Below are 26,946 nucleotides of genomic sequence, written 5' to 3' on the forward strand. Positions count from 1 at the left end.
GAATCTTGTGATTCTAGAAATAAATTAACAAAATGTATTTTTCTATATAAAAACCTATTGGTCTGTAGTTCAGTCATTAAGTGTGTGCTTCTTCTATTGTGTGTAGAACAGATGCATTTGTAGTATCTACTTTAGCCTCTGTGGAACACCTGGAGTCTGTGCATGTCATTTTGATATAGTATATAAAGAGTGAGCTTCCTACAAAGGGGGCTGACTGAGTTGGCGAGGTAGCGTGTTCCAGGTCTGTTCTGCGATGTAGGAAAAGGATCTCCCTCTGGCTGCATTGTTACCAATTCTAGGGGTGGCAGCAGGGGCAACTTGTGCAGAGCGGAGTTACCGGTCTCTGTTTGGGTCTGAGAGACTCAGTTGGTGCACGAGTCGCTGAGTGAGTGGCTCTGTGAGTGTGAGTGCTTGGGGATTCTCTGAGCAGGTCTGTGTGAGTTCACGATTGCCTCTGTGGGTGTATTACTGGGCGCATGAGTATGTGAGTATTGTAGGAAGCAGCATATATAGTGAACCAAAACGAGGTACACTGCGCTAAAAGTCAAAGCAATCAGAGGAACAAATTACATCCCAAATGCTCCTTTTTTCGGTAGTGTGGTCAAGCGACTCCTACGGTAAGTGAGACACACACTGAAAGAAATCACACCAATTTATACAAATAACATGTACTTTTATATAAAGTCTGATATTTTGATTTATGAATTTTTACAGCTTGCAAAACTTGATACAGTGCATTTTTCAGATGTGGTAAAGTTATCCTATGAAGGAAGAGCTAGCGCATACAGGTATAGTAAAGCGACTTACGTGATCAATCTCCTGGACTTCGGCCACACGGACCATTCACCTCAGGCAGCAGGGTGCATGGGTACACCTCAGCGTCAGGTGCCCCATGTAAGTCTATGGTGACCGGTTTGGTCACAAAGTTGCTTGAGGGATGGATTGGGAGTCCACATCAGAGGAACCCACGTGGGTTTTGAACCTGGAGACCCTTAGGCACGTAGGGACACCACCGGTCCACTTCACCTCAGGCTGTGGGGTGCAGGTGCAGTGGTGTTTTCTCGCATCAGGTCTAGTGCTGGAGTTCCTTGTGGTTGTAAGGAGCCCCGCAGAAACAGTCTATAGGAATGGACTTGGGGTTTAGTCCAAACAAGCCTCAGGTCTCACGAGGCAGAGAGATGTGGGGACAGCCTTGGTCCTCTTCTCCTAGGCCCAGGGCAGACGGGTGCAGAGGTGTCCTGAGACATGGGGTCTTTGTCACTCACTGTTGCTAGGGGTCTGCAGAATCAGGCTGCAAACGCTGTCAGGAAGTCCACAGAGGGCAAGCTCTGGGTAGGCTGTGTCTGAACGGCCTGGGGACCATGGTGACACCTCTGGACCACTTCAACTCGGGCTAGGCAGCTCAGCTGCAGTGATGTTGCCCAGTGTTGGGTTTTTGGCAGTCAAGGTCCTCATGGTTCTTCCTTGGGTGCCTGCAGATGCAGGGCAGCAGCTCCTGTAATCCAAAAGAGTTCTTCTTGGTGATTTGTGAAGCACGGACAGCGCTCCCTGATTTTTGGAACCTTCAGTGGCAGGACAGGTCAGATGCTCCTCAAGGGCCAGGTGCAGCAGGCTTGGCACCACATCAGTCGTGCTTTTTAGGTCTATGGTTTTGCAGTCTTGTTGCACACTCCTTTTGTGTCATGGAAGAAAGTCAGAGAATCTGTGTAGAAAAGTGCCCTTGTTGGCATGGTTGCCCCCCACTTTTTGTCTGATATTGGTGATAACTTGACAGAGCGTGATGGGATCCTGCTAACCAGGCCCCAGCACTTGTGTTCTTTCCCAAAACTGTAGCACTGTGTCCACACAACAGCACACCCTTGGTACACAGTTAAGTCCCTTGTAAAAAGTACCCATGGTACCAAGGGCCCTGTTAACTGGAAAGTCCCCAAGTGCTGCAGCATGTCTTATGCCACCCTGGAGACCACTCACCTAGCACATGCACATTGCCATTGCAGCTTGTGCGCGCTGGTGGTGAGAAAAAGGCAAATTCGACATTGCACCTCTCAGTGTGCCACACCACAAACCACTGCCGATGGTATACGTAAGTCAACACTCAAGCAGGCTTTACAGCCCTAAGGGAGGGTGCACTATACCATAGGTGAGGGCATACCTGCATGAACAATATGCCCCTAAGTGTCTAAGTCCATTCTTAGACATTGTAAGTCTAGAGGGGCCATATTAAGTATATGGGCTGCGAGTTTGTCATTATGAATTCCACAGATCCATAAACTAAAGTCTAGAATGTTTGTATCAAACTTGTCAGCACAATAAACCCAAACTGATGCCAGTGCTGGTTTTATTGAAACATGCACCCAGAGGGCATCTTAGAGATGCTCCCTGTATTTACCCATTCCTTTAATGCAGGACTGACGGGTCTGCACCAGCCTACCACGAACAGACAAGTTTTTGATTCCATGGGGTGAGAGCTTTTGTGCTCTCGTAGGCCAGAAAAAAAGCCGACACTGTGTCCGTGCTTCACACCTCCACCCTGCAGGAATTCGAACACCTGGTGGTGAGCCTCAAATGATTAGGCTTCTTACCTAGAAGCAGGCCTGATTCTGAGTGCCCCCAGTCTCCATAGGTTCCCACTGTAAAACCCGGCAGCAACATTAACCTGCATAAAGCCAGGCTGGTGGAGGGTGCTTGGCACTAACTCAAACTCAGACCCATGGTATTATAACACCCAGAGAATGGAACTGTAGGTCTGGTACTTACCGCCAAAACTGTACTTTCTTTTATTCCCTACGGAACTGTTCCTGAAAATTGCAGTGTGTCAACTTTTAAAACATATTTGCTATATTCACTTAAGCCATTTATATTGCCAAATTAAAACAAATAGGTATTGATACATATTTTGGATACTTACTTGTAAATGTGCTTTCCTTGCAAATTGAATCTTGTGGTTCTAGAAATAAATGGACAAAAACAAGTTTTGGTATCTAAAAAGAATTGCCCTGAAATTAGGGCTTTGAGAGCATGCTTCATTTATTACCTGTGTGTACAAAAAATGCTTTGCACTACCCTCTGATAAGCCTAACTGCTCGACCACAGTACAACAAAACAGCATTAGTATCATATTTGTTGCCTCTAAACTCTGGTGAATCCCTGTACAACTATATCTCAATTTGATATAGCATATCCAGAGCCATCTTCCTACAATCTTGTATCAGTGGTTACCCTAAATACTCAATTTAGGGGAACCGGTATTGAGAGTGAAGGGTAGTAATCACTGGAGTACTGTAGGAATATGGCCTGGTGTGTGCTAACTACCTATGGTATGATCACCTTATACAAGGTCCATGTATCCCTTATGAGTGAAGTGGAGTCAGTGTCAAGGAAGCCAGGCTCTCTAAAGGTAGCTGTGGATAAGTAGCCAAGGCTTATTTGGGAGACACGCAAAGCTCTCATGCAATACCACTGTAGTCATACAGCACTTATACAAATGAAAGAAGGCACTCAGTGCTACGAAAATAGAGGCTCTTTATTAGAGTAATAAAGACACAAACACTAGTTAGGCAATACTCTAATTGTAGGTAAGTAAACATACTATACATGTACAGTAACAATCAGGAATAGGCTTAAAAAGCAATTGAGAACACTGAAAAACAGCAGACAACACTCAAAACCAGGGGGGGTGGGGGTGGGGTGGTGTTGGGGTTAGGTGGATGCAGGAGTTGGTCGACGGTGGAAAGAAGACGGTCAACACTGGGGCAGGTGAAGAGTTCCTGGCTGATGCGGTCGACGTCCCACGCTGGATGAAGGATTGCAGTCAGTCTGTGGAGTGAAAAAAAACACATACAAGACCTGAAAAAGGCAAATATCGCAGTTGCTAGCAGTGGAGCTTTTGGGGACCAGGAAGCCCAAGGGAGGGGGAGAGGGAACTAAACCCACAGGGGATGTCCCTAGCGACCCTCAGCAGTGCGGAGAGTCCAAAGAAGATGATGCAGCCCACACAGATGACTCGCAGGCAAGGAGCACAGGAGTCACGGTGATGCCCATGCAGGACACTTAAAAAGGAGTCCCACGTCGCTGAATAACCATGCAAAGGGCTGAGTGTCACAGGGAAGAGTGATGTGGACTGGAGCTACACAAAGACTGAAGTTCCCCTGGAGGCGGTGCCATCAAGCCTTGTCAGTTGCAAGAGACACTATGCATGGAGAAGGGAAGGTCCTACCTTCACCCAAGTTGGACAGCTGGTAGGGAGGACGCAAAGGAACACACAGTTCCATAGAAGAGGAGATCCATGCAGCCGGTCATCATTGCAGCAGAATGCCTGCAGATGCACAGGAGCGACTTTCATTCCACGGGAAGTTTGCTTCTTAGGGCAGACTGAAGACTCGCCACCCTCATATGATGCACAGCCAGGGAAATGTTGCAGTTGCTAGAAGAAGCCAGAGAAACAATGTTGGAGAGCAGAGGCGTAGCTGTAGATGCGGACTGTAGGTCCCTGTGGAGTCCAGCTGCGGTTCGAGAGGCCAGAAGTTTCAGTAAACGATGCAGATGATTCCTTCTGGAGTCTTGCATGTCGAATCTGGGAACCCACCCATGAGGAAGACCCTAAATAGCCCTGGAAAGGGAACTGGTCACCTAACCACATGGCCACTAAGATGCCCCCAGAGGCCTCTGCCCACCCTAAGGTCAAGATGGCAGAATCAAAGGGCCATCTGGAGGAGCTCTGGGCACCAACCCTGGGGTGGTGATAGACAGGGGAGTGGTCATTCCCATTTCCATTGTTCAATTCCAGGACAGAGCAGGGATTTGGGGTCCCTCAACTGGTGCAGATTGGTTTTATGAAAGGATGGCACCAATGGTGGCCATCAAAGCATAACAGTGGCTTTGCGAGGCTACCCATCCCAAGTCATTTAACACCTTTTTTCTACCCAAAGGAAAAGGGTGTTGCCTCCGTCACCTAAAGGAAATTCTTTTGTTCTGCCTTCCTGGACTACAAGTCGGAAACGTTTGATAACAAACATGCCCATGTTCAGAGTTACCCTCATGTAGCTGGCAAAGGTAGTGACCTATGTCCAGTACACGCGTGAAATGGCATCCCTGCACTAATGAAGTCCAGGAAAATGGAGAAGAGTCTGTGAGGGAATCTCTGCTCATGCAGGGGTGCCCTCTGACATCGGTACTTGCAGCAGGCCCTCTGGGCTAGGAGGCCCTGCCTTAGGAGTGACTTACAGGGACCTGGTGCAGTGATCTTCAGTGAAAGGGTGCATGCACCTTTACATGCAGGCTGCAATGCCAGCCCTGCAAACACATTTTACATAGGTCCCCATGGGTGGCATAACATGCTGCAGCCCATGGGGAACCCCTGGGGTCTCCCCGCCCTGGGCACCATATACTAGGGACTTACATGGGGGCACCAGTATGCAAATGTGGGAGGTATGAAGTCATAGCAAACAAATGTACAGGGGGAGTGCACAGTAACTGGGGTCCTGGTTAGCATACTGACAAACAAAAAGTGCGGGTAACCATGCCACAATCAGGGTACTTTGCTACGGCTACATACCCTGGAGTCACAACACCCTGTAGATGACCACTTTCTGTGGGGAGTGGGCAACACCATGTACAGAGGTCCTAAATTCCCCCAGACACAAGTAGAATTTCCTAGGCTGTGTCCATTTCGGGCTGGTCACCCTAGGGGTGTGTCCAGCCTCGAAATGCAAAATGCCTCCTACATAGCTAATGTTCCTGAATATCCAGGTGCCAGATGGGGTCTGGGGGTGGGCATCTCCCTCTCAGAGACTAGATCTGTCTTGGAATGCAGATCATGCTATGGGAAGGGGTGTCCAACACCTCACCCTGAGAAGCTTTGTGTCTGACCTCCAAAGAGCAAAGGATCTCACCCCTGGATCTCATTCTAGTCTGTTGGTGGCAAACTGGCTAAAACAGGTCAGTTAGCTCAAAAGCAGTTGTTATGTTTTCAGGAGGAAACTGAAAGGTACACTCTGGATACGTGCATTAATAAATCAATCGCCAGGGCTTATAAAACATGAGGTTCAACATCCCTATTTTCATTGAAGACAACATGGAGCTGGGAAACTCGTATTAATCAGTGGCCAACACATCTATTTAAAATGGATTCCCTGTTCACCTAATATATCTAAGAAACGACAGACCTAGCAGGGGCATATCTTCTCTTGCAGATATGACCACGCATATAATAATATGCACTCTGCCTTGGGGCTATAAGGCCTGCTATAGGGGTGACTTACAAATATTACATGCAGTGTTTTGGAGACATGGCACACAGTCCATAATTTATGTTGCGTTTTCACTTTTAGGGGGCACCTTGTCAAGCAGTCTGCATGAGGTCAGTGCTGGGTCCCTTAGAGAAGAACAATTTCTGCTACAGCTCTTAGCGACCCTCTGCAGTACTGAGGCACTCTAGGTAACACTTACTATGGGACTTAGAAGGGTGCTACAGAGCCTTATCACTTGGGATCAAGGGATCAGGTGTCTTGTTTTGGGGAAAGACTGGCACTGGGGACCTGCTTACCAGGAAGCCAGTGAACTTCAGTTAAAGCTGCATCAAAACTTGGCAACAAGTTGGGAGGGGGCAAGGGACGGACAGCTACGTACAAGTGCGAGTATGACTTTTTTGTGATGTTCGTTAATTGGTTGCAATGTTACATAAGGAGCACGGGCTGGGAGTTGAGATGAATTTGTAAGTATGGCACGTGGTGCCAAAAAAATCTTGCCATTGAATGTATTATGACCTTGGCCTAAGTTGTTAAATATAGGGCAGCTCAGTTCCAAGGCAACCAAGACTTACTTGGTTTCACCTTATCCCATTTTCTTCTACCGTCCTACTCTTCCTTTGTCCTTATTTTATCCTTGCAGGTTCATTTTCTTCTCTACTTTCTCCTGGTGATTGCTTCTCTATGACCCTGTTCCCCCTCCCATTCTGCCTTTTGCTCTTTGGCCAGGTCACTGGCACACTGGTCTACATTCTAAAAGTTTTAACATCTCATTTTCAGGGATAGGGAGGTCTTTCCATTATTGTAACACAGGAGCAGCTCACTACTATTCATGGAAATAATCTGTGTGACACCCTCACATTTACAATATATGAGGTTCTATTTTGATGTATGTAGGAAGTTGGCTCTGAATATACTATCTCAAAGTGAGAGATAGTGTGCACAGAGTCTAAAGGTTCCCCTTAGAGGTTGATAGTGGCAAAATTAGATAATTTGAATGCTCTATTTTTTGGTGGTGTAGTTGAGCAGTAGGCTTGTCAGAGGGTAGTGTTAAACATTTGTTGTACACACACAGGCAATAAATGAGGAACACACACTCAAAAGACTTAATCTAAGTCCAATAGTTTGCCTGCAGAACATCAGGATCCCTCGGCGCCGGCGAAAAGTGAGGGCTACTTTGAGTGACCTCAAAAACTGAAGGCACCAGTGACAACTCCGGACTCTCCTGCTGAGGCGTGACAGTAGGACTCGTCTCCCATGTCTTCTGGCATTGTGAAGATCGAGACCTCGATCGGCTCCGCACGACGCCGAGAGTCATGATGACGCTGCTTCTTATGCTTTTTGGGAGAAGCATGGAAGGAATCCTTTTTATGGCCCTTCTTCTTTGCTTTGGCTAAGAAGAGCTCCTTCAGAGCTTTTAGATTCATGCTCTGACACGAAGAGCAACCTTCCACATCATGCTCTGAACTAAGGCACCAAATACAGTCCGAGTGGGGGTCGGTCACTGACATCCGACCCGCGCATTCTCTACACGGCCTGAAACCGGACTTCTTCAGAGGCGACATTGTAACCACCAAAAATCGTTACAGTTAACGAGCCAGGAAGAAAAACCGGAAAAAAGGAAAACTGATGTCAGTACGCCGACAAGGACCTCTTATTGGCACGTTGACGTCAGATGGAGTCACGTGGAGCCATGCCATTATGACGTCCTCGTCGACGTAGACAGCTAGGAAGAAGACTTTCTGTTGGATGCTGGCGCAAGGATCCAATTCATAAGGTGAGGAATCCACAGGTAGTTGTATCCATCAGAAATATATTTTAATTTATTTTAGAACCACAAGATTCAACTCAGGTTACTCACGTTATCGCAGTCGCCTGGGAGTCCCCTCTGCGGTATTTGTTTTCTGGAGCTTGAGGTGGGGGCATTGGATGCAGAGTGAGAAGTCTCACGCTTCCGGCGGGAAAGGAGAGTTCTTTCAAAACTTGCAAAAATTTTGCAGTGTCCTCAGAGGTCGCTGTTCCCCGACAGATGCGTCGCTGTGCAGTTTGAGTCTGGGGACAGGCCGGTAGGGCTGGAGCCAAGTCAGTTGGTGTTTCTGTCATCTCTGCAGGGCTTTCAGGTCAGCAGAACTTATTTGTGCAGGTTGCAGGAATCTGATTTCCTGGGTTCAGGGTCACCCCTAAATACTCAATTTAGGGGTGTGTTTAGGTCTTGGGGCAGTAGCCAATGGCTACTGCCCTTGCGGGTGGCTACACCCTCTTGGTGCCTCCACCCTGAGGTGATGGGGCACATCCATATTGCTTTTGGGGGCATCTTCCAATCTAAAGATGGAGGAATTATAAAAGTTAAGCGTCACCTCAGGGCACCTTAGGGGCTGTCCTGACTGGTGGGTGGCTCCTCCTTGTTTCCCTCATCATCTCCTCCAGCCTTGCTGCCTAAAGTGGGGGGCGTCCATCTCCACTAGCTGGGATGCCCTGGGGTGTTGTAACAAAAGGCATGAGCCTTTGAGGCTCGCCACCAGGTGTTACAGTTCCTGCAGGGGGAGGTGAGAAGCATATCCACCCAGTACAGTCTTTGTTCCTGGCCACAGATTGACAAAGGTACTCTCCCCATGTAGCCAGAACCTCGTCTGGTTGTGTCAGACTGGCAGAAACTGGTCAGCCTAGCACTAGGAGTCGGACTGGTATTCCGGGTCCCTCTCTAAGATGCCCTCTGGGTGTATTTTAAAACAAATACCACGCTGGCATCAGTGTGCATTTATTGTGCTGAGAAGTTGGATACCAAACTTCCCATATTTCAGTTTAGCCATTATGGAACTGTGGAGTTCGTGTTTGTTAAACCCCCAGACCTTATACTCTTATGGCTAACCTGCAATTACAATGTCCAAGGTTTTGCTAAGACACCGTAGGGGCATAGTGCTCATGCAGCTATTCCCTCACCTGTGGTATAGTACACCCTGCCTTAGGGCTGTAAGGCCTGCTAGAGGGGTGACTTATCTATGCCATAGGCAGTGTGAGGTTGGCATGGCACCCTGAGGGGAGTGCCATGTCGACTTAGTCATTTTCTCCCAACCAGCACACACAAGCTGGCAAGCAGGGTGTCTTTGCTGAGTGAGGGGTCTCCAGGGTGTCATACGGCATGCTGCAGCCCTTAGAGACCTTCCTTGGCAACAGGCCCTTGGTACCAGGTGTACCATTTACAATGGACATATCTGTGTGCCAGGGCCGTGCCAATTGTGGGTACCGGTTAGGGAAAGTACACCAGGCAGATCTTATCCTCCAAACCTACCCTTGCTGCCATCCACAGAATCAGGAAGAGCACATCTGAAGGTAGATGCTTCTCTTACCTTGTAGCCCAGTCAAACACGCTTCCACTCAAACTCAGACATGCAGACTCACTGAACCAGCTCACAAAGGATCTAAAGACATGGATCGCAGAGTGTGCAGCACGTCCGCAACAGCTATTTGAGCCTCCATGGGTGATAAGCCGCCCTTTAAAAGCGTCTGATTGCTCAAATGACTGATGTGTGCAAAAATACCTTTATTAGGAATGAAAAACTTGCCTAGCAATAGCTTTACAAGTATGTCTCAATAAAAACATAAAAGAAAATAAATGTTTTACCTAGAAGTTATTTTGAAAGATTAGCAACACATAACTCACCCACTGTTCAATATCAGTCATGTTTGGCCACTAGAAATGGCTGCCAATACTCTTTTTAGTTTTGTTAGTTCCAGAGTAACCTCCAATTAGTGAAGAATGTAACTTATTAAAAATGTGTTTTGCCAATTCTTCACCAACGTTAACTTGTGCCTTCTTCCCCTTTCCTACAAAGAACACCTTTTCACCTAATTTGCCAAAAAAACATGAGAACGTTTAAAGGACGATTTCTATTTACTGCAGATGTTGCACGAGAGATACATTAAAAGCACGTAATATATATATATATATATATACACACACACACACACACACACACACACACACGCTAACAACCATTTAAAAAAATAAAATATAATGAAATGAATCAGACTAAACAATATTTGTTAACACATAAGTAGGTAGATCAATATAATTGAAAGGATCACCAATTCATGAAGCTTCATTCAAACAAGTACAGTAAATTGTATGAATGTATAACAATTTTCTAATTCCAAAGTAATTTGAAAAATAACTTACCATCAATGGTGATTTTTTGGGAAAGTCTCCGTAATCTATGCTTCATTATTTTACTGAAATCATCAGGGTACACATTACTTCGTATATAAAATTCAGAATCTGGTTGTACTTTGTAGCATCCATTGTTCTTTACAATAACAAAATAAATATAAACTGAAGAAAATCTAAACATCGTAATAGTAAAGAAATAAAATCACATGGATGAATATACGTTAACAAAGGTAAATAATGTGTTCCTCTGATTGACAATTTGCACCCACACATTCGTTTTTTGAGAATGGATACCATAAGAATATCTCTCCGCAGTAGCTGCCACCGCTCTGGTGGGAGGACCACATAAGCCATCAGAAGTCTGCTTCTTTGCCAAGGCATTGCACCTTTTAATAGGAAGAAAAAGATAGTTGGATATGGTCCTCTTCTCTCATTAGCTTGCCTAATTTTCACAGCAATTAAGCAAATAAAAAGCTGATCATCCATTTAGCGTTGTTTAGTACAATGAATGACCGCTGTGGGTCAAATATATGTAAGAATGAGGAGGTAGAGAAAAAGTCGTCAGGACAATATTTAAACCAACGTGAAAGAGTGAACACTTTTGGAAAAAGAGAACCAGCTTGCCTCAATAGATGGTAGTTAAATGTGTGGCTACAGAGAGGGTTAGATGCTCGTAAACCCTTATGTAAGAAGTAATTACGGGAAAAAAAGAATATTGTATCGTCAACAAACCTATAGGTCCTCATTACAACCCTGGCGGTCGGTGTTAAAGCGGCGGTAAAACAGCCAACAGGCCGGCGGTAAAAAAAATGTAATCACAACCGTGGTGGAAACCGCCAACATAGACAGCCACTTTAACACTCCGACCGCCACGGTGGTACAAACAAACAGCATGGTGGTCACCACCAACAGACAGGCGGAAGACAATGTACCACCCACAGTATCATGAGAGGCCAATCCGCCACCTTTTCAGGGGCGGATTCAACGCGAACAAAAACACGGCGGAAAAAGAACTTGGAAGGAAAAATGCTCACTTCTACACACCATACGAGGAACCAGGATGCCATTGAGCTGGAACTCCATATTCTACCAGCCATTGTCTTCCTGCTCCTCTACCAGGAGCACGAATGCCAGCGGCGAAGACCACAGTGAGTACTGCACCTACGACACAGGGGAGGGGGGAGGGAAAAGAGTGACACACACACACGCAACACCCCCACCCTCACCCACTACAACACACACACACACACACACACACACACACACAAATACATGTTGATACATTACAGTTACACCCCCAAGGCCCCCGGAAGAATGCAAGGACAATGGAAATGATTGTAACGATTCTGATCAATAAAAATCCAGTACTCATAAATATATATACACACTATTAACAAATATATACACCAAGAATTAAAGTCCATGTGCCTCACATACATAGTCCGTGGACCACTGGGCCCAAAATGCATGGGCGAGGCCCACACAAGATATCCAATCAAAACGGAGCGAACACTGCAGGGGCATCAGATCGAAATACAACAGGCACCTCAGGGGGAAGGGAAGGGGGGGCACCTCAGCCGGATGAGTGCACAACGCCAGATCCATGAGGGGGCTCCATGCCCATTGATGTATCCTGGGGAGTGCAACGCCACAGTCTCACAAGTCTTTTCAGTGGGTGGTTTGCCCACTGCTGCATCCTGGGAAGTGCAAAGCCACAGTCTCACAAGTGAATAACAGTCTCCACTGGTTCTGGAGGGGGGTTTGTGCCCAGAGTGCTTCATCCTGCCAAGGACTGAGGTAGTGGATGCTTTTCTCCACTGGTTCTGGAGGGGGCTTTGTGCCCAGCGTGCTTCATCCTGCCAAGGACTGAGGTAGTGGATGTGAATCTCCACTGGTTCTGGAGGGGGCTTGGTGCCCAGAGTGCTTCATCCTGCCAAGGACAGAGGTAGTGGATGTGAATCTCCACTCCCGGTGGGCCATGGAAGCTGTCCAGGCCCCTGAAACTGACCACCAGCTTCGTACGTCTGACAACGGAGGATGGCAGCCATATCTGCGGTGGTGCCACTGGCATATGTGGTGTGTCCACTGGTGGTGATTGTGGCAGCCTCAGTAGCGGCGGTGCTTGCGGCGCTCATTGGCCTGCAGTGCTGGTGGGTGGCTCAGTGAGCGTGCTGGTGGCGGCGGTGTCCTGGGATGCAGTGATGGTAGCGGCGGTGTCCTGGGAAGGGGTGCTGGTGGTGGCGGTGTCCTGGGAAGCAGTGCTGGTGGTGGCGGTGTCCTGGGAAGCAGTGCTGGTGGCGGCGGTGTCCTGGGAAGCGGTCTTGTCCGCCGTGCAGGTTGGCGGCGACTTACCTTTCTTTCTGTGCCCCTTACCCACCTTGGATGGTGGTGCAGCTGTCTTCAAACTCCCAACTGTAGTCCTGGGAGAGCCCTTGGTGGCAGGTGTTTTGCCCTTCTCCCTCCGGGCTTTGGCCAACTTCTTATGTTTCTGAGGTGGGGGACTGTCTGTGGTCTGGCTCCTTGGCACACTGGCTGCCCTGCTGCTTGGCGCACTCCAGAAGCCGGTTACTGCTGGCACCACTGTTCCCGTTGATGTGGTGGCTGAGGTGCTTGGTTGTGACCTGGAAAGCTGTGCCATAGGGGACGGAAGAGGTGGGGGAGGTGAGGGGGAAGAGGTCAAGGATTGACAGGAAAAGTTTTAGACACACTGGGAAGGGTAGATGGAGGGGGTTTGGGAGTGGAGGAAGAGGTAGTGGTTGTAGGAGGTGTACATCTGCTGAATTTGGGTGAAGGTGCATGGGCTGGAGGCTGTTGTGAGGTGGATGGGTGTTGGGTGGGTGGGTGCCTGCGTTTGTGTACTTTGGGAGGAGGGCTCACAGACACACTGGGAGAGGAAACTGGGGATGTGTGAATGGTAGTGGTGTGGTGAGTGCACGTGAGCGGTGTGTGGTGATGGACGTAGTGGCTGAAGATGTAGTGCATGCAGGTGTGAGTGGAGACGTGACAGGGAGGGATGAGGGAGACGAGGAGGAGGGGGACACAGTGGAGGCAGTGGATGTTGGTATGTCTGCATGGGTATGATGCTTGTGTGAGTGCCTGTGGGATGTGTGGTGCTTATGTTCGCCAGAGCTACCCTTGTGTGTTGAGGTGTGTGCATGCTGGTCTGATGGTGTGCTTGGGATAGGCTGAGGTACAGGGGATTGGGTCTGGGTGGAGGAAGTTGGAGGGGGGAGGCTGGACACAGGGACAATGGCTGCCATCAGTGCTGAGGCCAGCGTATGAAAAGCTCGCTGTTGGGCTGCCTGACCAGAATGAATGCCCTCCAGGTATGCATTTGTCTGTTGCAACTGCCTCTCTACACCCTTTATAGCATTCAGAATGGTAGACTGCCCAACAGTGAGGGATCTGAGGAGGTCAATGGCCTCCTCACTGAGGGCAGCAGGGCTGACAGGGGCAGGGGCTGAGGTGCTGCTGTTAAGGCGGTGCTGGTAGGGGGGGGTGGCGGCAAGGGAGCTCCCATCAGAGGAGGAGTCCGTGTCGCTGGTCTCAGCTCCTGTCCCTGCCGTGGAACTCCCCTTGCCCTCCGTCCCACTGGTGCCTTCAGACTCCGCTGTTTCGCCCTCCAGGGCCATGTGGGATGCAGCTCCCTCCTGCTCCGGTGCCACTGCTCCTCTGCCTGATGATGCTAATGCACACAACAACAGGTAGACCACAAAAAGGTGGGGGAAGACAGAAGAAAGACATGTTCAGTGCATGCAATACCGCTACAGTTGGCGGACACTACAGACACAGCAGCCCTCTGCACTACGCCATGCACTTAGAGTTCCCTAATTAATCACAGGGACATGGGGTACAAGGCCTATGCCCGACTGCTGCACACATGAGTCACAGGAGCCTGACTATGTGTAGATGGCTCTTAACACTGGTGGGGTGCCACATAGCCTGCCTTACTGAGGGAACATGCCTACAAAACTCGTCCTAGCCAAGGGGGTACCCACAGCCCACCTCCCCCAACCAGACACCTCTAATGTGCGCTGAATCAGCTGAATGAGAGTGTACTCACCCCCTTGTGGCTGCTGTGATGCTCTCAAGCACCCATCCAACTCCGGGTACGCCCCCGCCAGGATCTGGAACATCAGGGGTGTCATGGTGCGACAGGCACCCCCCCCACCCCCCCCAACGTTGGGAGGCCACCCCCAGCTGGGCCTCCGCCATCTTCTTGCTCAAGCGGCGAATGTCCTCCCATCTTTTCCGGCAGTGGGTGCTACGTCTGTGGTGGACACCCAGGGTCCTGACTTCCTTGGCGATGGCACGCCAAATATCCTTCTTCTGGTGGGCACTGACCTACAGAAATAGGACAGGGGAAAAGGAGATGATATAACCGTCCGCACCGTCACAGTCATTGGCCCGCGTTCCTACCCTTGCCATGACACACATACACTCACCGTCGTTTCATGCACGCCTAATTCTCCCCCCCCCCATCTTCCATCCACACAGGCATTGCCCATACAGCATGGTCACAGTGTACTTACCTGTTTGTCTGGAGGAACGTAGAATAGCGTGTACGGGGGGAGGACCCCATCCACTAGTTTCTCAAACTCCTCCGTGGTGAAGGCAGGGGCCCTTTCCCCAGACACATGAGCTATTGTCTCTTCCAGACTGAGGTCACAGCAGCACTTGCAGTGTAGGTCATCTCCTGTTGAACATCAGGTATCAAGTGAGTGAACACATAGAAAATGGCGGTCACGTCCGCTGCGGTGCATACCGTCACCGCCAGCGTACATCGTCATTGGCTCCTGGGACCCATAGGGCCCAATGTTAACCAATGCAGGATTGCGCTGCGGTCTTCGACCGCCTACTGCGACGGTGTACAACGCCAGCTCAGTTACCTCATATCCCATTGTCCCACCTTACAGGTCAGGCAGCCGCCATTTCAGGGGGCCACATGGCATTATGTTTAAATGCGTCACACATACCTAGGCCTTGCATACACACTAAGACAGGCACATAGCGGATTGAAAAATATGTGCAATAAAGTTGTGTTTTCGTACATCAGTGTTGGCTGACCCTCTGCTCGCTGTTCTCCTCCACAGAGTACGTCCGCTGGGGCAGGTGAGGAGATGGAGGCATCCTCCGGTGTACAGACCGCTGGTGGACCTGTTGACAATGGAAGAGCGACATGTAATTGTCACCTACAGACTGGACCGTGCCACAATCCATGAACTGTGTGCCCAGTTGGAGCCAGACCTGATGTCAGCTATCCGCCATCCCACAGGTATCCCCCCCCCTCTAGTGCAGGTGCTGTCAGTACTCCATTTCCTGGCAAGTGGGTCTTTTCAGACGACAGTGGCCATGGCCTCTGGGATGTCCCAGCCTATGTTCTCCAACGTGTTGTCCAGAGTGTTGTCTGCCCTGCTGAAACACATGCACAGCTACATCGTGCTCCCTCAGATGGAGGATTTGCCTACAGTGAAAGGTGACTTCTATGCCCTGGGACATATCCCCAACATCATAGGTGCCATTGATGGGACACATGTGGCCTTGTCCCCCCCCGGCAGGAGTGAACAGGTGTACAGAAACCGGAAGAGCTACCATTCAATGAATGTGCAGATGGTGTTTGGCCGACCAGTACATCTCCCATGTGAATGCCAAGTTTCCTGGATCAGTGCATGACGCTTACATTCTGAGGAATAGCAGCATCCCTTATGTGATGGGGCAACTCCAGAGGCACTGTGTGTGGCTATTAGGTGAGGACATGGACCCTATACAGTGTGACTAGGTGTCTGGGAATGGGGTTGCCCCTAAGGGTAAGTGTGTGTCTAACAGATGTAACAACATTTGCAGATGACTCTGGCTACCCCAACCTGTCATGGCTACTGACCCCAGTGAGGAATCCTAGGACAAGGGCAGAGGAACGCTACAATGATGCACATGGGCGAACTAGGAGGGTTATAGAGAGGACCTTCGGCCTCCTGAAGGCCAGGTTTAGGTGCCTACATGACGGGTGTTTCCCTATTCTACGCACCAAAGAAAGTGTGTCAGATCATCGTGGCCTGCTGTATGCTGCACAACTTGCCTTTGCGAGGACAGCTGCCTTTTCTGCAGGAGGATGGTCCTGAAGGAGGTCTTGTGGCAGCTGTGGAGCCTGTGGATAGTGAAGACGAGGAAGCAGAACAGGAAATCGACAACAGAAACAAGGTGATTCATCAATACTTCCAGTGAGACACAGGTAAGACGACATCACTGCCTGCTACATATGATACACTTGTTCTACCTCTCATCTGTCTGTCACTTTCACCCAGTGTATGGACCCTGATTTGTCACTTTCCCTTTCGATTTCACAGATGTGGGTCCCACTGTGTGACCTCTGCTATGTTTCCTCATGGACTAGAGCTGTGTGACATAGGTATGCTGATAATACAATGGATATTGCTATTTTCCTCAGTTATTGCAAATAAACATTTGTGAAAGCACAGACTGACTCCAGATTGTTTTGTGATTTAAGTGTGTTTATTTAAGTGCTAAATAGTGGAGGGGGTTGTAAAGTGGTCAGGGTTGATGGTGGAGGAATGTCCATGGCAGAGTCCAGTCTATTTGTTTCACAGGTGCATTGTCCAAAGCGGCCTAGGAAGTGGAGCTGGGGCAGTTGATGGATGGACAGGGTGACAAAGTGGGACAGAAGGATGACAATCAGGGTGGTCTCATTTCTTGACGGGGGTCTTGGCATCGTGCTCTGTCTTTGTCCTAGATCTCAGGGACCGCTTGCGGGGTGGTTCTCCATCTGCAGGGGGTGGGGTGCTGGTGTTGAGGTCCTGTGGCGGTGCCTCCTGTCCACTAGCGCCAGCGGTGGGCAGTTAATCGTCCAGGCGAGTGTCAGGGGCCCCTTGTTGTGCCACAGTGTCCCTCCTGGTGTTCACGAGTTCCTTCAGCACCCCTACAATGGTGCCCAGGGTGGTATTGATGGATCCGAGTTCCTCCCTGAACCCCAAATACTGTTCCTCCTGCAGCCGCTGGATCTCCTGAAACTTGGACAGTACTGTTGCCATCGTCTCCTGGGAATAGTGGTAGGCTCCCATGATGTTGGAGGGCCTCATGGAGAGTGGGTTCCCTAGGCCTGTCCTCCCCCTGTCGCCCAGCAGCCCTCCCAGTTCCCCTGTGTTCCTGGGCCTCTGTCCCCTGAACCGTGTGCCCACTGCCAATGCCCCCAGGTCCCTGCTGTTCTTGGGGTGGTGGGTTAGCCTGAGTTCCCTGTAGTGGTGGACACACTGCTGCTTGACGTGTCATGGGGACAGAGGTATGGGCCCAGTGGGTGCTGGTGTTTCCAGAGGGGGGAGGCTCTGTTGTGGCTTCTGCCAGTGTGAGGGGAACCGACTGTCCTGAGGTCCCAGATGGGCCGGGCTGGTCATCTAGATCCAGTTGGACAGAGCTGCTGTCATCAATGTGGGCCTCTTCTGTGGGTGGAGTGGACATGTCTGGAACATCCTGTCCGGTGACATTGGTTAGGGGTCCTGCAGGGGGTTTAAAGGCATAGTTTTTTATCTGTGTGTGCCATGGTGTGCAATGGGTGGGTGACCCTGTACCCCAGTGGTTGCATTCCTGTGTAGGAGCTTGTGTGCTTGATGTTTAGGGGTCTGTGTGGGTATGTGCAGTGGACATGCATTTATGATGGGTACCCATGCTTTGTTGTTGCATGCAGGGCCTGGTGTTGGGATGTGTGGTTTGTGATAGTGGGACATCTGTGAGGAGTTGGAGTGATGGGGGGTGAGGGTGAGGGTATGTGATTGCATGCAAGTAGGGTGGGGGATGAAGTAGTGAAAGCTTTGACTAACCAATTCCTCCAGCTACTCCTGTGAGGCCCTCAGGATGCAGTATAGCCAAGACCTGCTCCTCCCATGTTAGTTGTGGGGGAGGAGGTGGGGGTCCGCCGCCAGTCCTCTGAACCGCGATGTGGTGTCTTGAGACCACAGAACACACCTTCCCCCGTGGGCCGTTCCACCTCTTAGTGATGTTATCCCGTGTTCTTGGGTGCTGTCCCACTGCACTGACTCTGTCCACGATTCTGCGCCATAGCTTCATCTTCCTAGCTATGGTGGTGGGCTGCACTTGTGATCCGAATAGCTGTGGCTCTACCCGGATGATTTCCTCCACCATGACCCTGAGCTCCTCCTCAGAAAACCTGGGGTGTCTTTGCGGTGAACATGGGGTGGTGTGGGTGATGTCTGAGGTGATGTTTAGGAGTGTGTGGTGTTTTGTGCGTGGATGTGTGTGTGATGGTGTTTTGTGCCTCTGTATGGTGTTGTCATCTTTGCTGTGCTGTCTCTCTGGCCTTCGTCAATATTTTAGGTAGCAAGGGTTTGTGGGTGATGTGGGAGTGGGGTGTGTATGTGTATAAGGTGCGTGTATTTGGAATTGTCCAATGTGGTTGTGTTTTGTAAGAGAGTGTATTTTGAGCGCGGCGGTGTGTTATCGCAAGTTTATCACTGACCTTTGGTGTTACCGCCAATGTTGTAATGAGGGCCATAGTGATTAGGCTCAAATGGAGTTCACAAGAAAATCTCCAAAAACAAATGTAAGATTTCAGTGTGCTCTAAAAAAACATGTTTAGGCTGCTAGTGAAACAAGCTGCTCGAAATACTATCGACAGCTGGTGACTAACATGGAAGATCGGTCAGGCACCCGCAAACAGGCTGGAAACACTGAAAGTTAACCTTTGTTTGTGCTCAAAGATGACGATAGTCCCACGCCAGTGAGCTGACACCCCCATCATCAGTTTTGTGAAGACACGAAAGAGGATCACAGTAAACTTAAAAAGCTACTTGCTCACTTTGAAACACAGTTAACATGTGTGAAAAATTCAGGATGCGGGTGTGTGAATAAGCATTGTGAAGGTCCAGCACTACTATAAAGTATCCTGTTTGAGCACTGACAACACCTCAGCCAGAGTGTGCATTTAGAAATTGTCTTTGTGGAGGTAGCTGTTGACGGACAACAACAAAAAAGGACCTTTTAGTTTTTTTTGTGCACAAAGAAATGAAAAAGAAAAAGAACCACAACCTATCTCTGGAGGTAGGACAACCTACTCTGCGCTTGTGCAGAAGAGAAATGGAAACACCCGCTGGAGCAAGGAAGATTAGCTCTCCATCAGACACTGAATGAACATAGCAACAGGTCATGAGCTTCGCAGGTTTTTAAATGTAGATGACCACTGCTGTTGCTTTTGCCAACTCCATTCCTCCCAGTGACTCCCTCCCATTTCTGTTAGTCAGCACAAACCTTGGCACTGAAAAAATAAAAAATACCAAGCCAAAGGCACTTTACCGTCAAGTCTGCGTAGCTCCACATCCAGAGCCGATCCCAAATAGCCTGCTCTTCCTTGCCAGCACCAAATGTTGCAGCGTTAGTCACACAAGCGCAGAACATTTTGATAGCTGCCTGTGGATCTTCCATGGTGTGTACAAGCTTGAACTTTCTGGTGCAGAGTCTGTGGGAGTCTAAAACTGAAACTTTATAACAGAGGGCACAAAAATGCATAGACCTCAGCCAGATTATGTTGTGACTTTAAAGACTCAAATTGACTAGCAGGCTGTATGTCACCACACTAGACTGAGGAATAATAGTGGGTAAGAGACAAAGGGGGTCATTCTGACCCTGGCGGCCGGTGGCCGCCAGGGCCACCGACCACGGGAACACCGCCAACAGGCTGGCGGTGCTCCCACAAGCATTCTGACCGCGGCGGTTCAGCCGCGGTCAGAAGCGGAAAGTCGGCGGTCTCCCGGGGGAATCCTCCATGGCGGCGGGGAGACAGGATGGCGGTAGGGGGTGCCGCGGGGCCCCTCGGGGCCCCTGCAGTGCCCATGCCAATGGCATGGGCACTGCAGGGGCCCCCGTAAGAGGGCCCCACTGTGTATTTCAGTGTCTGCAATGCAGACACTGAAATACGCGACGGGTGCAAACTGCACCCGTCGCACATACCCACTCCGCCGGCTCCATTCGGAGCCGGCTTCCTCGTGGGTTGGGGTTTCCCGCTGGGCTGGCGGGCGGCCTCCTGGCAGTCGCCCGCCAGCCCAGCGGGAAAGCCTGAATGGCCTCCGCGGTCTTTTGACCGCAGAGCGGCCATATGGCGGTTCCCGCGAGGCGGGCGGCTACCGCCGCCCGCCTCAATGAGAATCACCCCCTCAATGACTTAACCCCAGGCCAATAGGTTTTTTATATAGAAAAATATTCTTCTCTTAATTTACTTTAGAACCACAAGATTCTGAATTCAAGTAAGTACATAAATTGTAAGGTACTTGGCATAAGCAAATATAGAACTTGGAATGAAAACAGTAAGGTACACAGTTCTGGCAAATATGCAAATAACCTATTTTAAAAGAGGACACTGCAAAATTCAACAGTTCCTGTAGGAGGTAAGTACAAGTTAATTTAGCAGGTAAGTAAAGCACTCACAAGTTCAGTCTCCAGGGCATAGGCAGCCGACTGTTGGGGGTTCAAGTCAACCACAAACACCCAGCAACACAGGGCCGGTCAAGAGCAGAGGTCAAAGTAGCATAGGCGCTTATGGAGAAAAGGGGTGCTCCGGTTCCACTCTGCTAGCAGGTAAGTACCTGCATCCTCTCGGAGCAGACCCGGGGAGTTTTGTAGAGCACTGGGTTGGGGGGTGTCCCAAACAGGCGCACAGGTCCAGCCAGGTGCAGTGTACAAAGTAGGGGCCAGATGTAGGAAACTGTTTGCGACTCACAAACGGCAAAATTTGCCGTTTGCGAGTCGCAAAAGGCAGTTTCCTATGCAGAAATGCATTTTGCGAGTCGGGACCGACTCGCAAAATGCATTTCCGACTCGCAAATAGGAAGGGGTGTTCCCTTCCTATTTGCGAGTCTGAGTGTCATGCAATACCGTACGCGGTCGCAAATGGCATCGCAGTTCCCATCCACTTCAAGTGGATGGTAACCCACTCGCAAATTGGAAGGGGTCCCCATTGGACCTCTTCCAGTTTGTGACTCGACCCACAAATATTTTTTCAGGGCAGGGAGTGGTCCAAGGGACCACTCCCTGCCCTGAAAAAATTCCGAAACTAAAGGTTTCGTTTTTTTTTTTTTAAGTGCAGCTCGTTTTCCTGTAAGGAAAACGGGCTACACTTAAAAAAAATAAACTGCTTTATTGATCAAGCAGTCACGAACATAGAGGTCTGCTGACGACAGCAGGCCTCCATGTTAGCGAGTGCCTATACTCGCTATGGGCCGCAATTTGCGACCCCATAGCGAGTCGCAGTCGGTGTCTGAGACACCGTACTGCATAGCAATTTGCGACTTGCAAATTGCGAGTCGCAGGGACTCGCAATTTGCAAGTCGCAAATTGCCGTTTTGCTACATCTGGCCCTAGGTGTCAGGTTTTGAACAGAAATCAATGGAGGGACATGGGGGTCACTCTGGTGATGCAGGCAGGGCATGGGGTTCTTCTTGGGCCAGCCACCGTCTGGGCTAGGATGAGGGACGCCTGCTGGTCACTTCTGGACCGGTAGTTGGTTCCTCTCGGGCCTGGGGGCTGCAGGGGCAGTGCTTCTTCCAGGCGTTGGGGTCTCTGTTACCAGGAAGTTGCGGTGAGAGGGAGCCTCTGAATTCTCTCTGCAGGCTTCACCGTGGGGATGCAGGGAGATTGTCTCAGGGTGGCCATGTCGTTGGAGTCACCTGGGGGTCCACGCTGCAGTGTTGGTTTCTCTGGACACAAGCTGGGGACTCACACTTCAGGAGTGAGGTGGGTGTCCCTTTAAAGATGGTTTCTTCCTTGTTGTTTGACAGAGCCCATATCCACTAGAGTTTTTGGGTCCTTTGGGTTGCAGGGCAGTCCCGAGTCGGCAGAGGTCGCTGGTCCCGCAGGATGCGTCGCTGTTGTAGGTTCTTTGAGTCTGGAGACAGGCAGGTAGGGCTGCGGCCAAGTCAGTTGTTGTCTCCATCTTCTCCACGGGTGTTTTGAGGTCAGCAGTCCTTTAGGTTTTCAGGAAATCCTGGGTTCAAGGTCGCCCATAAATACTGAGTGTAGGAGGGTGTTAGGGCTGGAGGGCAGTAGCCAATGGCTACTGACCTTGAGGATGGCTACACCCTCCTTGTGCTTCTCTTTGGGGAGGGGGCACATCCCTATCCTTATTGGGTAAATCCTCCAAAACAAGATGGAGGATTTTCCAAGGAGGTGGAGGGGGTCACTACAGCTCTGGTCAACTTAGGGGTGGAACTGGCTGAGGGGGTGACTCCTCCTTGTTTTTCTCATTATCTCCGCCAGATTTTCCGCCCAAAGTTGGGGCTGTGTCCAGGGGGCGGGCATCTCCCCTAGCCAGAGTGCCCTGTGGTAGTGTAACACGAAGCCTGAGCCTTTGTGGCTCACTGCTAGGTGTTACAGTTCCTGCAGGGGGAGGTGTGAAGCACCTCCACCCAGTGCAGGCTTGGTTTCTGGCCTCAGAGAGCACAAAGGCTCTCACGCAAGGAGGTCAGAAACTAGTCCCTCTGTGGCAGGCTGGCACAGACCAGTCAGTCTTGCATTGAAGGATTGGGTAAAATACAGGGGGCTTTTCTAAGATGCCCTCTGAGTGCATTTGTAATAAATCCAGCACTGGCATCAGTGTGGGTTTCTTATTTGGAGAAGTTTGATATCAAACTTCACAGTGCTCAGTGTAGCTATTATGGAGCCGTGGAGTTCGTTTTGACAAACCAGGGGTGTGGAATTTATTAAAATATCTACTTGTCCAGGGGACAGGTTGCTTCTCAAATCTACTTGTCCTGTAAAAAGATCTACTTGTCCCTTTGGTGCCATGTAGTGTGGCGACAAATTATGGCAGCAATTAATAGCCTCTCTGATTATGCCAGGGCTACTACCATAGTAGGGCTTGAATACTTGGAGTTTCAATCCCTACTGTAGAAATTTCCTTATTTTGCCACCTTTCTGCAGATCTGCATACTGGGGCTGGAGGAAGCAGTAAGCAATAGTTCCAGGGCTGGAATGCCTTTGAGTCTGCAAACCTACTAACCTGCATGTTTTAAAGATTTTTACCAGCTTCTCTCTAATATTTTCCCATAATAAGAAAGGTTGGACATTTACTCCTGACAATGGCAGAATTAGAACTTCTTCCAGGGTTGGGAAGAAAGTGGCTGGAGGGAAAATGAACTTGCAAATGCTCAATAGATTTTCACATGAGCAAATCTACACATCGTATTTACCCACGCTAAAATACAGTTCACAAATATTTTATAGGGGTACGACATATACCATGGGTGCACTTTTGTGACTTTCTTTAAGAATTTGGGGCCACAAGTAGGTAGGTTCAGATTTGTGACCTGCAAATTGTGAGTCGCAAATCCGAATGTAGGATGGTGTCCTTGACACCATCTGTGATTCGCAAGGGCTTCGCAAATGCCCACATCATGAATAATCATGAGGTGGGTCGCAATTTGCGACCCCCTCACGAATGCTGGCCTGCTGGAGACAGCAGACCACCATGTCTGTGACTGCTTTTCAATAAAGCAGTTTTTTTTTGTAATGCAGCCCGTTTTCCTTAAAGGAAAACGAGATGCATAACAAAAACGAAAAATGAAACGTTTTCGTTTCATTTTTTCAGAGCAGGCAGTGGTCCACAGGACACTGCTTGCTCTGAAATTTTTTTTACAGTGACATTCACAATGGGAAAGGGGTCCCATGGGGATCCCTTCCCTTTTGCGAAAGTGTTAGCACCCATTTGAAATGGGTGCAAACTGCGATTGGTTTGCACCCGCGTTCGCGGTCACAAAACAATCCTACATTGCACTGCGAGTTGCAATTAGGAAGGGAACACCTCTTACTAATTGCGAGTCGCAAACCCGTTTTGTGATTCGGTAACCAGGTTACTGAATCGCAAAACTGGGTTTGTGCATCGCAATGTGCTTTTTGCACGTCGCAAACAGCGAAAGTCGCTGTTTGCGACATGCAAAAAGCTACCTACATGTGGGTCTTGGTCCCTAATTAGGTCTGGTGTTAACAAAGACATTTTGTTTTTATTAAACTTCTATTTCTCTCTCTTTTGGCTGGCTTTACTGTGAGTGATCGCATTCTGCTCTTCCACAAGGAGCATATTGCCACACAAAGTAGTTTTGTTCAGTGTCAGTAACTACAGTGGCAATCAGTGACGTAACGAAACTGCAGGGTGCCCCTTTGCAAAGAACATGGAGGAGCCCCTTCTCCAGACTCACTCAGGGCAGGTGCTGTGCTGACGGGGCCCCCTGGAGGGCGGCTGTGGGCCTTTGTTATGCCGCTGGTGGCAACGTGTGCTTTAAGAGTTCAAAAACTTTTTGGGGGGGTTTTGCCAATGTTTGTTACAATGTTGAGGGCCTGGTAGCTGCCACAACAATAAAGTGTTACAAAAGCCATGTCAAAACAAAACAAGACACGCATTGATAAAACTAAAAGACTTATAAAAATATGTCAGATCAGTTGGCTTTGTCAGTGTTTGTTCATTTTCATGCTTCCCATAATAGTGTTGAAAATGGTTACACTGATTTTCCATTAGAAATATTTTTGGGAAATACTAGCATGCATCAACACATTTTACTAAATGACACTTCATTTGCATATAATCAGAGAGCATTCTGGGAGCATTATACTTAGCCTCTTAGCCTAAACTTTTCAAACATGTGTGTACACGTTTTATTTTTTTGTACTGGAACCAACGTCAGTAGTGAAGTGTGACCTTAAAACATTTATTTACAGCACGCACCCTAATAATGAAGGCTTTCAAATAATGAACCATAAATACAAGTTCGAACAGCATTATCCTTTGAAAACACATTATCTCAACTGCAGAGAGTTCAACTCTCTGTAAACAGGCAGCCAAAGGGTTTGTGCTGCAGGGGGTTGGGCCTACTTGTCCCAAGGACAAAGTAAACATAAAAACTTGTTGCCCTTGACCCCAAACAAGATGTCCCGGGCGTCGGGCGATAGGAATTCCACATCCCTGCAAACCCACAGACCATGTTCTTAATATGGACACACTATATTTACATAATGTCTAAGAATGGACTTTGACACTGTAGGGGCATATTGCTCATGCAGCTATGCCCTCAACTGTGGAATAAAGCCCTAAGGCAGAGTGCATTAAGGCCTGCTAGAGGGGTGACTTACGTATGCCAAGGCAGTATTTGGTGTGCATGCCATCCTGAAGGGGATGCCATGTCGACTTTGCCTTTTTATCCCCACCAACACACACCAACTGCAATGGCAGTGTCTCCGTGTTAGCTGAGGGATCCCTTAGGTTGGCACAACACATGCTGCAGCCCTTAGGGACCTTCCCTGGTCACAGGGCCCTTGGTACCACTGGTACCTTTTACCAGGGACTTATCTGTGTGCGAGGGGTGTCCCAATTGTGGAAATAATGGTACATTTTAACTGAAAGAACACTGGTGGTGGGGCCTGGTTAGCAGGATCTCAGCACACTTCAGTACTCAGTAGAGTCAGCATCAATAGCAGGAAAAAAGTGTTTGGGGTAGGTGGGGGTTGTGGACTGCAAAAAGGAGGCATTTTCCTACAGAGGGTGTGTAAGCTTGTTGAGGAGACAGCGTTAATTTGTTGTGTTATTGATAGAGAAGCCAAGGGTAAAGGCCAGGTTACGCAATTGGTTAATGTGGGCGGGGGCATTAACATGAGTGGGGGGGGCCACCAGGAGTCGTTCCAGGCAGAATGGGGTGTAGGCAATCACAAGCATTTCTTGTCTGAGTTGAGCTTGAGGCAGCTGACGTCCACCCAAGGGCAGACTGCTCTCCTCCCATTGGGAAAATGCATCTTGGCTTGAGCAGAGTCGTCCGACATGGAGAGGATCAGTTGGGTGTCATTGTCGTAGGAGACTATCTTTACCGCGTGTTTGATGATCTTAGCGAGCGAGCCATGTAGAGGTTAAAAAGCTTCTGGCAGTGTGTGGATCCTTGGGCCACTCTGCAGCAAATGTCTAAGTTCTGATGTGAATGGTGGTAGTCTGACCCTCTGTGTTCTTCTGGTGAGGAAGGACCAGATCCAGCTCAGGGCTTTGTCTCGATGCCAGCGTCGAGCAGCCTGTCACAGAGGCTGAAGTGGGAGACTGTCTAAAATGCAGTAGAGAGGTCTAGAAGGTTGAGTGCGGCAGTGCTTACGCTGTGCAGTATGATGCGTATGTCGTTGGTGGTGGCTAAAAGTGCCGTTTCGGTGCTATGGTTGCTTCCAGATCGGAAATGGGAAAGTTCTAGGATACGGTGTCTCTCGAGGAACTCTATGAGTTCCTAGTTGATGGCTTTTTCCGTTACCTTGGCTGGGAAAGCGAGCAGAGACATGGGTCAGTAATTCTTCAGCTCCCTAGGGTCGGCTTTGGGTTTCTTGAGTAGCGGGCAGATTTCTGCGTGTGTACAGTCTGAGGGGAATGTGGCAGTCTTAAACGATAGGTTGATGGTTCAGCAAAGCTCTGGTGAAATGATGGGAATGACAAGCTTAAGGATGTGATGAGGGCATGGATCTGAGGGTGCTCCCAAGTGGATGGAGTTCATTATTCTT

The 26,946-nt window shown here is 49.2% G+C and overlaps 1 long non-coding RNA gene across 1 annotated transcript in view; it reads right to left on the reverse strand.

Annotated features, from left to right (window-relative positions):
* Window positions 1–10,504, reverse strand: part of LOC138301915 (uncharacterized) — a 41,878-nt gene extending 31,374 nt beyond the window's left edge. The window contains exons 1-2 of the long non-coding RNA XR_011205162.1: window positions 10,423–10,504; window positions 2,909–2,947 (exon numbers count right to left, since the gene is read on the reverse strand). This is a non-coding gene — a long non-coding RNA (uncharacterized lncRNA). The remainder of the gene's footprint in view (window positions 1–2,908; window positions 2,948–10,422) is intronic.
* Window positions 10,505–26,946: the final 16,442 nt, after the last annotated feature.

The sequence above is a fragment of the Pleurodeles waltl genome, chromosome 6 (genome assembly GCF_031143425.1).
Source record: "Pleurodeles waltl isolate 20211129_DDA chromosome 6, aPleWal1.hap1.20221129, whole genome shotgun sequence".
Classification (NCBI taxonomy): Eukaryota; Metazoa; Chordata; class Amphibia; order Caudata; family Salamandridae; genus Pleurodeles; species Pleurodeles waltl.